The sequence below is a fragment of the Lipophrys pholis genome (assembly GCF_963383615.2).
Source record: "Lipophrys pholis genome assembly, chromosome: 3".
Classification (NCBI taxonomy): Eukaryota; Metazoa; Chordata; class Actinopteri; order Blenniiformes; family Blenniidae; genus Lipophrys; species Lipophrys pholis.
Genome location: NC_137627.1, coordinates 16,420,658 through 16,433,280, shown reverse-complemented (window position 1 = coordinate 16,433,280; position 12,623 = coordinate 16,420,658).

Below are 12,623 nucleotides of genomic sequence, written 5' to 3'. Positions count from 1 at the left end.
AGAGAAAGAAAACATAAGAAATAATATTTTTGCTTTATTCAAATTTGATCAAACTTCTTATTTCAAATTTTACTTCTCCATTTGAACTTACTTTTTTCTTGATATGGACTGTACTTTTATAGATTTATATGTAGGTTTTATGTGTACCTATACTCTGTCGATTTTGAGTACATGAGTATTGTTTTACACCTTGTGTAATGTACAATTGTGTGTATGCAATGGTTTTATGCTTTCATACTGCAGCACTGGTTGATGAATTGAGTACATCATCTATTACTTGTGTCTGTATTATCAAATAGGGAGGTTCATAGACAGTTGATGGTAATGCTACCATCTCTATAAGGCATGGGCAAAGGCGCCTTGAAGTACATGCTTAGATTTACATGCCAAAAGGTTAAAAAATGACAAGACTACCAGGTCAAACGTAAGATTTGCACAGCACAGCTGAGCCTCAGAGGAAAAAGTTGCCCTGCAGTGTCACCAAGATGTATTAACGCTGGGGAAAGATCCAATGATTCACCTAAGACCGTAGTCACGGGAAAACCAGTGTTATCTAAATTGAACCTGTTCAGGGCATGAACAAGTGAACCAAATTTCATAGTAATCCATCCAGCATCTGTTGAGATGTTTCACTCAAAAGCATCAATGTCATCATCATGGTGGTACTTAAATAAACATCAGGGGATCAGAAAACTCATTAGAATCCATCATCTGGGAAACAGATATACACATTTCTTGGGCATTTGAATAATTGCTTTTTCAGTTTGTTTCCCTCTTTGTTGTGCACCTCTGTCAAGCATTTCTCAGCCCAATACACAGGGTGAAATGAAGAAAAAAAACTGAGAGAAATAGACAGCATCATTAACACAGCCTCTGCTCCCACCACAGTATATTCTCCCCAAGCACCTTTCTGTTGCACCTCTCAGCACTGTAGATCAAATTTACTTCCCCTAGTGAATTTGACCTGTACTGCACCATAGAAATCACTTAACCAAGTGAATTTGATATAGGGTGAATTGGACTGAGTTTCCTACTGTGCAGCTTAGGGAACCAGAAACAAAAGGGTGCGCCGATGAGGCCCAGAGAGAAAGCAAAGCTTCTCCGCTAAGTGTGGATAAATTGCTTCTCAGCAGGTCTCCCGAACCAATTAACCTGTCGACACTCACAAATATGAATTTTGCACTTTTTCTGGAAAATGGGAATGACATGAAAGCAAGGATCGCGCCTGTGTGTGTGTGTGTGCGTGCGTGCGTGCGTGCGTGCGTGCGTGTGTGTGCGTGCGTGCGTGCGTGCGTGTGTGTGTGTCTGTGTGTGTGTGTGTGTGTGTGTGTGTGTGTGTGTGTGCGTGCGTGTGCGTGTGTGTTACTTACCTGCTAGGGTTGATGAGAATAGAAAAAATAGCAGTAGGATTACAAATTGCCATTCATCTCTTATTACAGTACTGAGAAACTTCTCAGATCAGAGACTTTACATCAAGACTAATGAGTGGCGTGGCAGCAGCAGTTTTGGTGTGTACTTTGAATTTACAATTTATTTTGTATAATACCGTAACAAATCATCAGATCCATATCGGCTATCATCACCCCAGGCAGAAGATTAAATGACTTCAACTTATAATTGAGTCACCCATGACCACAGGAGTCATACCTGGTCAACATGAGCAGCCATATTGGTCAGACTATTCAGATATCTTCTTAGAACAGATGTCAAGCCCAATTTGATCTCAGGTGGGCCAGACCAGAGTGACTTATAAATACAGACTAGGTCTAAAATATTGCCTTGATTAAAGTAAAAATGTATAAGTTCATCCTGAATATATTAACATTAGTTTTTCCTTGTTTACAAACCATATCTGAACCACAACAGCAGGTACTTCACTGTACTGTTAAAGCATTGCAGTGTATGCCTTTGTTATTCTACCACTTTGCTAGATCTTTGAGTGGGATTGAACCCTCTTGCAGGCTAGTTTTGACCCTGCTCTGTATGTTTGACATCTGTGTTTTGGATACACTTTTTTTCTAAGCTTGGGTCAGTGGAAGCTGGAATTGGTCCCCACTGATGACAAGCGCAAGGTGCGATACAGTCTGGACGTGTTGCCTGTGGAGCTGACGCAGAGAAAAAGACAATAACATTCCCTAAGCCCAAAATCGAATGGCCGTCTCCAGCAGATTTTAAGATTCAACTTTTTTGTATATGTTTATATTTATATTCCATACTGATAAGATATATATCTTGCTTAGTTTATCTATTTCTCTTGTGTTCCTTTCACATGGGGAGCTCCGTAGTGAGAGCCGCGGCTGTGCTGGAAGCCTGGAAAGTCATTCTTACAATCTGTGATGATAACTGCACTGCCAGGCATGAACCCTCAATGGTGGCTCATAGCACAAAGCACCATGACTTCAATTCATCTGTAAACTACTAAAAGCTTCTCATGTTTTCTCAGTTAAAGTGATCATAGCATCATGAGTCGTAACTCGATGTCAATTGCTGTTATTTGCAGATTGGCTTTGGTTTAGATGAATAATGAAATACAAGGCAGACAATCGATATTATAGTCGAGTTAAATGGTGAAAGAAAAACAGTGCATGCCGAGAATGTGAACTTTATTCATTCACCTATTACGATGTCTTTTATTGACATTTAAGTAATGTATTTGATGTGATAATCAACACATCGATAATTCTGTAATTTGAAGAACAATTTGCAGGATCTTGAATAATGATGCACTCGACCTTTATTTAGCAACAAAATATGTCAAAAAAGGCTTTAATTGTATTCTAAAAGAGTAATTGATTTTCAAGTGGTGCAGATCAGTCTGTCTCTGTGCAGGCAGTGACTGTTCGACAACCAAAGAGGGGAGATGAGGGAAAAACAAGGGAATTAAGACAATTACATTTCAAACATATTTCAAGTATATTTTCAGGCTTAGGGCACATTTCTTTCTTCAGGCAAAACAGATTCTGTGCAAAAAAGCCCCCCGTAATGGGAGAAATGTACACAGACACATGCACACACACACACACTTAAACAGTTTGTGGTGTTCTGAAGTAAATTTGCTTCCTGGAAGAGGACTGTGTTATACTCAGTTTGTTTCTTGATTCAATCTTGTGGTAAAAAGAAGACTGAATATGTTTGTCTCCACAGTCACGTAGTGAGTTGCGCTGCCTCCGTTTCTCTCTTGCTGGAAAAGGGAGAAAACAAATTAAATATTTCAAAATATGAATGCAACAACCTAAGTTGCTCATCACTGGAGTGAGAGCCTCTAAGAAGAAGCTCCATGGATACAATGAAACACGGTCCTACCTGCTCTTTGCTCATCAGCAGTTGAGTGATAGAACAAAGTCACTTTCCTCTTATAGTCGGCCGTGCACTCAGTTTCTAAGCATCTTCGATTGCAGTGTAAATTACTAATTGGTCTCCTGACATTATAATCCTTTTTATATAATCACACAGTAAAATGAAGAGGAATTAAACATGTGATATATGTTAAATGGACTTCACTTATATGGCGCTTTTCAACTGCGTGAGCAGCCCCAAAGCATTTTACATCGTTAATCACATTCATCCATTCGCACACACACATTCACACACCAATGGAACCATGCAATGCGCTATCACTCCACTAGGAGCAACGGGGTTCAGTGTCTTGCTTCAAGGACACTTCGGCATGTGGACAGGTGGAGATGGGAATGAAACCTGCAACCTTCTGATTGGGAGACAACCGCTCTGCCAACCGAGCCATGCCGCCCTGTGCCATGTGCAAAGACTTTCACCTTTATAAATCCTCTCACTGTGACTCTTGACATCTGTTATTTCTTAAATGACACCTTGAAATAAACAGAATATATAGATTCATGCAATCAGTTTTTGTTTTTTTCTCAAAGTAAAAGGTGAAAATAAAGGCAGATAAAAGCTGGTGAGAAAGTGTGAAACTGGTCGAACTTGTTATTAATAGCCCCACCTGATTGCCAGCAGCTCTGCAGAATCAGAAGTGGGGGTTGGTTAAAGCGTTAATGTTGGAGTACGAGGCTGGGAAGCCAAGAAGCAGTGCACGGGTTCAAAATCACTGATGCTCAAGAGGCTTCAGCGGGGAGGGGGGAAAGGTGATGCTTATCGTTCCCCCGTCGCCAAGCAACAAATGTCCATGTGCCTATGAGCAAAGCGTCTCACATCCATCCCCAGCTGCTCAGAAGAGGCCATTGAAACTGCAGCTGTGCCCAAAAGAGCACAATGACTAAAAGCAAATGCTTCACATTCAGTTACTGATGAATTTTAGTGATAATTAGACTTATTTTATTAAATGTATAATTTATAGATACATTAATTTGCATCTGACCAACACAACTGACTTCACTTATAATGAAGTGAACAACAGAATTGGTATGTAGTTAAAATCATGTGTGACCAATGAGGAGTGCCAAGTGATACATTTTGGTTGAAGGGCTCAGTAGGATTTCGGGAATCCAAGACCAAGAATAAAAAAATAAATAAATAAATAAATAGATAGATGGATACTTCTTTTTTTCTCTTTTTTCTACCAGTGACAATATGCTTAGTATTATTTGTTTGTCTGATTTGATTTTGGTATTTATCTGATCCCTTCCCCCCTGCCACAACCTCACAAAAACACTGGTAATTGTAACTGCATTGGTAAACAGTAACTCGTGTGTAAAGTAGTGATGAACAGTAACTTCTTATAGAGAAAAATTATTCACAATCATATGAACGAAACTCAATAAGTTGGTAATGTCAATGTGTAGATGAGGCTGCAATAAAATACTGGTTACAAAGAGCTGGATTTTACAGTAACTCTCTTTGTTTTATTTGCTCCCAATGAAACCGAGAATAAATTCAAAAATCATTCTGATTGAGTTCATAGTTATCTTCATGTAAAAGATTATATTTCTGCTACTCCATTATTTAATGAAACCTGTATTCCACTCTTTTTTGCCTGATTATTTATGCCTCTGTGTATTTCCGGAGCCAACCAGGGTACACTCTCTACTCTTTCAATATTTTGAAATAGTAATCCTGCCTTTCAGATCTTCAGACGTGGAACACCAGTCCTCCTCATCAACATCTCATCCTCCAGTCAGATCAGTGAGTCTCTCTGACATTCCCATCAGCCATGCACTGATCCGCTCCACCACTAGTGTCTAGACTGCAGGGGGTCCTGTCTTTTCCTACCTCCATCTGGGTCACCGCTCTATGATGTGGAACCTCATCGCTGGCGTCGAATCGTCACAACATTAATCATGCATCACTGCGATGAACATTGTTATGATCTTAGTCGAAGCATTTTGATATTATTTTATCGTATTGCCACTCATCAGTCCTTCCAGCACCACCGTTCAAAGCAAAGTGTGGACGTGGGATTACCAGCTGGCCAGTTTCAGTGGTCTCTAGTGGCACCTATTTGGATCGAGATACACACCCACAGGCATAATTAAGTGAAATAAAACACCACTCCTCTTAATCTGCCAGCATACTGCAATCACAATGATTTCACAGTCCTTGCAAAGGCGGTGTTGATCTCAACATGGTTACAGTACATGAGTAAATAAAGTTCAGTTGGCATTAAGTATTTATTGCATGTGAAATGTGTCTCCAATAAGGCCTTTATCTTTAACTCTGTCAAATTACACATTATCGCATTTCAGTCATTTTAGATTGTGTAATTTCTCAGGATTGGAGTTCCAGGAGGAGAAAATCGATAAAGAAAAAAAAAATGTATGCTCACTTTCAAAAGTCATCCAGTGGCATCAGTTCAAGTCAGGCACAGCATGAAAGAAGACAAAACACTCTAATTTTCAATGTGTGGATAAAGTCAAGCCATTTTAATGCATCTTTATATGAGACGCTGGTGGCAGCATTCAAAATGTTGAATTTTGTACTTAAATTTCACACATTGTCAGATTTTCATCTAAACCTCTGATCACAAAAGCCTCTGTCTTGCAGTGTGATGTAAGGCCTGTGTGTGTGGTCAACATTTCTCTACAATAGCAAAAGACAAGACGCGTCTGGCTTCTGATGGTTCGCTATCCTAAACCACACAAGCTGTCACACTGTGCTACAGAGAGAAGCAAAACCCTTTTAAGTCTTCTTGACAATGACAAACTGTACCTAACAAAGTAAGCAATACTTGTCTCCAGTGATTGTGCTTGTTCCCGGAGTATGTTTTTATGTCCTCTTGTCTGATTCCAGTTCTTATCTTTTTCTTGGTCGCTCTCAAAAGTAAAGCAAACAAAATTGAACTGAAGATCGCCATGCAGTCAGTGAAGACTAACTTAAGTGGCCATTTCGAAACTTTACAGGAACACTCAAAGCGCCAGGCCCCGTTGACTCAACAACAGTGTTCTGTCACCGAAAAAAATTCTGATTTTGACAAAAGGTTCTAACGTCTCTCTTTAAGTAAATGGTGAAAACGCCAATATGATGAAGAGAGACGGCATTGAAGCTTGAGTACTGTTCTCTGTGTGGGTGGTTGTATTATAAAAACATGGCACCTACTAGTAGCAACACATGGAAACCTCACATTTTTCAGTCTATGGTGTTTCTGTGTGTATGGCAAATGTTTTCAAAATGCCAAAATTCAAAGACGATGTATCTTTTTTTTTACTGTTGTTTAAATGGCATTTCAATAGTGAGGAAGAGTCTGACTCTCTCCTAATTCAAAGAATCCCTGTTGCTCTCAATGCCATTCACTGTAGGTGGCAAAACTAGTCACCTTCTCCACTTAAGTAAAGACATTTAAGTAAAAGAAGAATCTGGTAAATGTTATATAAGTATTGAGACAACTTAATCATTTCCAGGTTTAATGTGTAGAAAGAAATAGCAGAAATGGCAACGCTCTCACTTAGCGACCATTAGAGCCTCCTGAGGGAGAAACCACTGCTGAGAAAAAAAAATGAGAAAAAAATTGAAACAAAACCTTGACATTGGAATTACAATGTTAGAAACAGTAATGGAAATAAAACAAATCAGTGTGATGCTGAACTTTTCTTTTGTCAGCGTCCATTCAGACATTACTGTTCTGAGAGGTTTTTCAGATGAGTGCTGTGTGTTTCTCTTCTTTGGACTGCTGAGTAATAAATTTGACAGTAATTTTTGGTGATTTCTTCCTCCTTTATTCAGTTATTTGCCACTGTTTTTAATTTGGACAGAGCTCTCAACAAATCAAGTGTTGTCCTGGTGTGGGAGGGGGACAGTCATGTGTCTAGGACCATACTGTATACTCTTCAGAAGAAGTGCACTTGAGCCGACACAAAAAGCTTTCTACTTTTGTCCTAGTCATTTAGTCTTGTGATGAAACATTTTTTAAATAAAAACAAGTACAATTGTAAAATTCTGAAATGTATTTAAGCACAAAAAGTACTTTTTATTTTCACTGATCACACTGACCCTATGTTTGTTACAAGCTTAAGCACGAACACACGTCATAATAAAAGTGTATAGTAGCTTTGGATCTCTAATTAAATATGTTTTTATCATTTATTGTTTTTTAATTAAACCTGATGTTAAAGCATATAATCTACTATTAATTACTTTCATTCAATTCATTATTTTATGTTTCAAATAAAACAATATAATAAATATAATGAGAACAACTTTAAAGCAACCGACTCCTCTGACATGTGAGACGACTGTAATATTACCTCCAGTATAAGTTTCATTGAAGTAAATATCTTTTACAGCCACCTATTATTACATTGTCTGAGTTGCAGTGAAATCTTCCTAACTGACTTAAATCAATATCTTTCATTGTGGGACACAGGAAGTCTCTGCTGGTGTTTTTCTACATGTCATAAACCGTACCCAAACCAGTGGTGCCATTTGAATTAATCATCTTATTTATATACAGCCCAACATAAGTACCATAACTAAATTATGAATGCGTGGTTGTGATCATTTGTGCCAATCTCACAAGATTCTGAGTCAGGACAGTATGATTCACTTGCTGATCTGGTACCATAAAGCCATTCTGTCCTAATTCCACAAAGATGTTATGAAATAATTATAATTTTATTATATTTGACTATGATGGAGTAGGTTTGCTATTTTGATTATGCTGTGTGTATGATATTTTCCCCCAAAATGCATAAATAGATATAATTAGATATAGACATACTGACTCTCTCGTACAATATTCATACAATATAATAAGTTTTCGACCATACGAATGTAGACACTCACTGAAATCAACCCATTCACTCTGTGTTTGACGTTCCCTCTGTGTGCTGCTACGTCTCTTATATCCTGTCATTTTTTCAAACAGGTTAGCTTTTGCTCACAAGACAGTTTTGAGAGTAAAAGAACATGTTCAGATGAAGCGATTAAAAGTAAAAGTTTGGAGGAAAAAAAATGATTCAAGTAATGTAGACATGGGGAAAAGAAAAACATTTACTTACCTTACTTATTACTTTCTGACTTTACTCAATTGTACTTCTTCTCTTGCCACCTTTGCTGTTCGCTTTACTTTTCAAAATGATCCCGCAGTTGGATTTAGAAGCAGAGCTTTACCACAGAGAAGTTCATCTTAATTGAATGTAGCCGCAAACTTTTTCCACAACATCTGAACTTACTATTTGGGGAAGCTTTGCTGCGCCTCACTTGATGTTTCAGGTAGAGGATGGTAGGATCCGGCACTAATGAGCAGTGATTATGGAAGGCAGACACCGATAGAATATACAGTCAGTTCAGTGTCCCGAAATGACCTCTTTATTTTCTGTATGTGAAGAGATCAGTGTCACTCCCCCTGTTTATCCCAGAATCGTATTTTGAGCCTCTTGTTTCCTCAGTGAGGAGGTCAGTCGACGTAATAACTTGTATGTGGATCAGTGTGCTCATATCTCTTGGTGCCCTTGAAATCAACCCACACAGAGACAGTGCTGCCCACTTCTTGGCTATATGATAAGACATTAATCGAGTGTGATGGTTGTGAAGGTCCCGCTGAGTGACAGCCAATAACACTTTGTGTAGCGAGGACTTCTGTCACCAGTCATTCGAGCAGATACAGGCCACTCTCAAACGCACAAACAGACATTAACACAGCCACGCGCACACAGAGCTGCCAATCACACAGCACTATCACAGAGGGACAGAGAGAACAGGCTCCACATCGCTGGTAGAGTTCCCTGCAGACATTTCAGGCTGCTGCACTCTGTACTGTACATCTACCCCCTGCAAAGAAGCCATGACTAAATATTTCAAAGGTGCCGGCTTGGCTCTGAAGTACTTATTAAACCTACAGCGAAATTACAAAACAGCAAGTTTGTTTAGGCATGTGAACGTTGGTGTTTGAAGCCACAGTGCCTGGAAAAAAACTCCCTGTGGAGTTTCAATGTATTTGATTACAATTGAATACATGCCTGAATTAAAATGATTTATTTAATGCTTAAGAAGGTTCTCTCTCTCCCTCTTTCACTTTTTTTTGAACTGCATTGCTTGTAGCTTTCGAGACAGCAGGGTACTTCTGATCTTTTCTTTGTGGTGTCATTTCATATTATTCATGGGCTCTCCCAAGCCTCCCTTGGCCTCTTGCCCATCCAATCTTCTTATCTCTCTCTCTTTTTCTCCTCCTCCTATCGCTTTGAATCCATTTTCAGCATCCTTTCCCCATCCTCTCCTGCCTCCCAGCATTCAAATGGCAGCGGCAGAGCAATGGCTATTGCGTGCCGATCCAAAACAAAACTAAAGAAATATGAATACACTGCTTCCACCACTGCCGCTGTGGCAAAAAGGGAATTTTCTGACAGGAGCAAGTGACAAACAGAACGCCTTTTCATGAGCTTGTTCTCTGAGCCTCTCCCAACAGATGCACCAAATTCAGTGCAACATAAAATGTGAGGGGGGAAAGACAGGACACCAAAAAAAATAAAAGACTTTTCCGCTGCAAGATAACAGCGACGATGGAGGTACTGCACAATGAAGTGAAAGAGGGAAAGGAGATAATGAAATAAAGAACAGAAAGAGATGGAGAAAGAAAAAAGAGAGCAAATTCATGACAGTTTTAAAGTTGACAGGCTCCGTGGACGAATTCAAGGAGCACATCGGCGGCCTGAGGATGTGCGTCTCGAGTCAGAGGAGACTGTACTCGGGAACACCAACACACCGTGGGCAAGGAGACCTCTTGCCTGGTCGAGTCTTCTTATGTAAATACAAATCACAGCTTCTCAGTGTTTTGGGCTGATGAATAATTCTGAACATGTAGATGAGGGGAGACAGAGCGCAAAATCTTGTTGCCGCGAGGCGAGGAATCACACGGCCCCCAAGCTGGCACGAGAGGACGAAGCTAAAAAGAGCTACGCTGTAATGCAAGCAGGTAAGCCTAAACCAACATGTGCAACCATTACATTGTCACAGAAATCAATGAGTGGCCTTTGGCTGGAATTGTGCATGCTTCACTTACACTCCCCGTGATATAGGTCGAACGTGTTGGGTGTCTCCAGGACCGTGTATTAGATACGGTTCATTTGTCCATCCTTCATGCGTTTGTTGTTTGCTTGACACGTCCACAAAGGTTTGGACTCCCTTGGTCACTTCTCTTCATTATATTTCTTTGAGTGATGCTGAATGATGCCTGGTTTGGTCACACTGCATGGCTTTGGTAATTGTAGACATAAATTAAGGCACTTTTTGAAATAGCTAGGGCATCAACGTGACCTTCACCATCAAATAAAATATTTAGCTGAGGCTTTGGATCTACTTGTAACCAATTAGAGAAGGCCAATGTAGTCAGAAGGCAAGAGGCAACAGTGCAGGATTTGATAAAGGGCAAAAGCCTTTCATGTGTGAGACATATGGAAATGTGGAATTAAGTTCATAAAAAACTTCAGAAGTCCCTTCTAAAGAATGTGTGGGTTGATGTGTCCCAGATGCACAAATGCTTGGTTATAAATAAACATATTTCAAAGACTTTCTGCTAAGGAGAAAGTCTTTGACCATCCAAATACACAGGAATTTAAATCATGTTGTAAATGCACAGAAGACCCATATTTGATTGCTTTGAGATGTTTGTTTGTTTTTTTTGATTTTGCATTCATACGCACATTTAAATTTAAAAAACAAAGTAGAAGTCCAACAATAGTCTTGTATATTCATTTCATTTAATGCTGTGACGTCATACGGACTAGTTAAATGTTAGTTAGGTGATTTTATTTCAAAATATCTGTTAAGACCATTTACCTGTCGTTAAAAAAAGACCTTTCCTGAGGTTGTTGAATTAATCACTCCTTTCAATTAGGCATAAGCAGCTGGAGTAGCGTTCATTCTGTCCATTGCAAGTCCATTTCTGTCATGTCAGGTTGCGAGGTCAACCAATAATACCTTCATTCGTAGTCGGAAGTCGCCTCGTCAACTTTCTGCATGTCAATCACTAAACAAAAAAGAAACCCCATGCTTATTGGTGCAAGTTTCAATGAGTGTATTGATTGGCGGTGGCTATTCTTTGTCGCAGTGTTGAAGCTGATGTCGTTCATCCAACAAATGAAGTTGGCACGCGGTGAAAGCACAAACCTTTGATCTGCTCTCAACATCCATCTCTCCAACAGCATCCACTCACAGCCTTCTCCAAACTGTGGCCAGGTGTAGCAACAGAACACTGACGGCCCCATTTCTCATGTTGCCATACAATCCGGCACAGGCAGATCCAGCTGCTCCCCACTGCTTTTTTTGACATAGATGTATTGTTGTACTCTGCCTTTAGTCCTCACAGCCTGGTGGATGGAGTGTCAGTAGGTGTCCTGGATGAGTACGATTATTCCTGGGTATTTTCCACCTCTGCCAGCTCTGACCGCTCCTTCCCACTCTATCTCCCAACTGAGACACCTGTGGTTTTGCACTTTGGTACCTTTAAGCTGGTCTAAAAAAAAAAAATTCTCTCCCTCTTGGTCTCATATGTCTCACCATTTCAATTCATTGTCCTTCCCTTCTCCCCTCCCCAGCTCACTGAAGAGGAAACCTCCACACTTGGGCTAATGATCACATCACAGACTCACTTCTCTGCACTCACTGGCTCCCAATTATAGTCAAGAGTTGGCTTCTTTAAAATAAAGATCCTCATCCCCTTGCTACTGAGGGCACTTCAACTCCTGCCGCCTTCATTACTTCAGTTTCTATGTTTATCTGTATGTTCCTGAGTCCCTCATCCCTCAGCACATCTTTTCACGATCTGTTCTATCGTCATTTATTGCAGCTTTGGGTTTTTTTTGTGTAATGGACCTAACTTTTTCCTGACAACTACAAAAGTCTTTGCCCTCTTCATCAAGTTGTACGCCACAAACAAAAAAAATGACTGACTGACTTTTGTTGACGCAGTCAGCAACAACAGCAATTATTCCTCATGCTGAAAGGGGGGTAAAAAAAAAAGGCTTCTTTTGAATGTAGCAGCATGTGTTTTATTTTTTCTTCTCCAGCAAGAATGATGGTTCATCAACTGGAGCAGGATTTGGTGACAGGATCAGCTGAAATTGTGTTCAGAGTGCAAATGCTTGCAAGCACGGCCACAGCTGGGAGAGGGGAAATTAACAGGCTTTTGAGTTTGAAGTTGTGCACTTTAATCATTGCTGTCAGGACTATACAGTGGAGTGCATCATATTGTGTGGACTGCTGCAAAAGACTTCTGA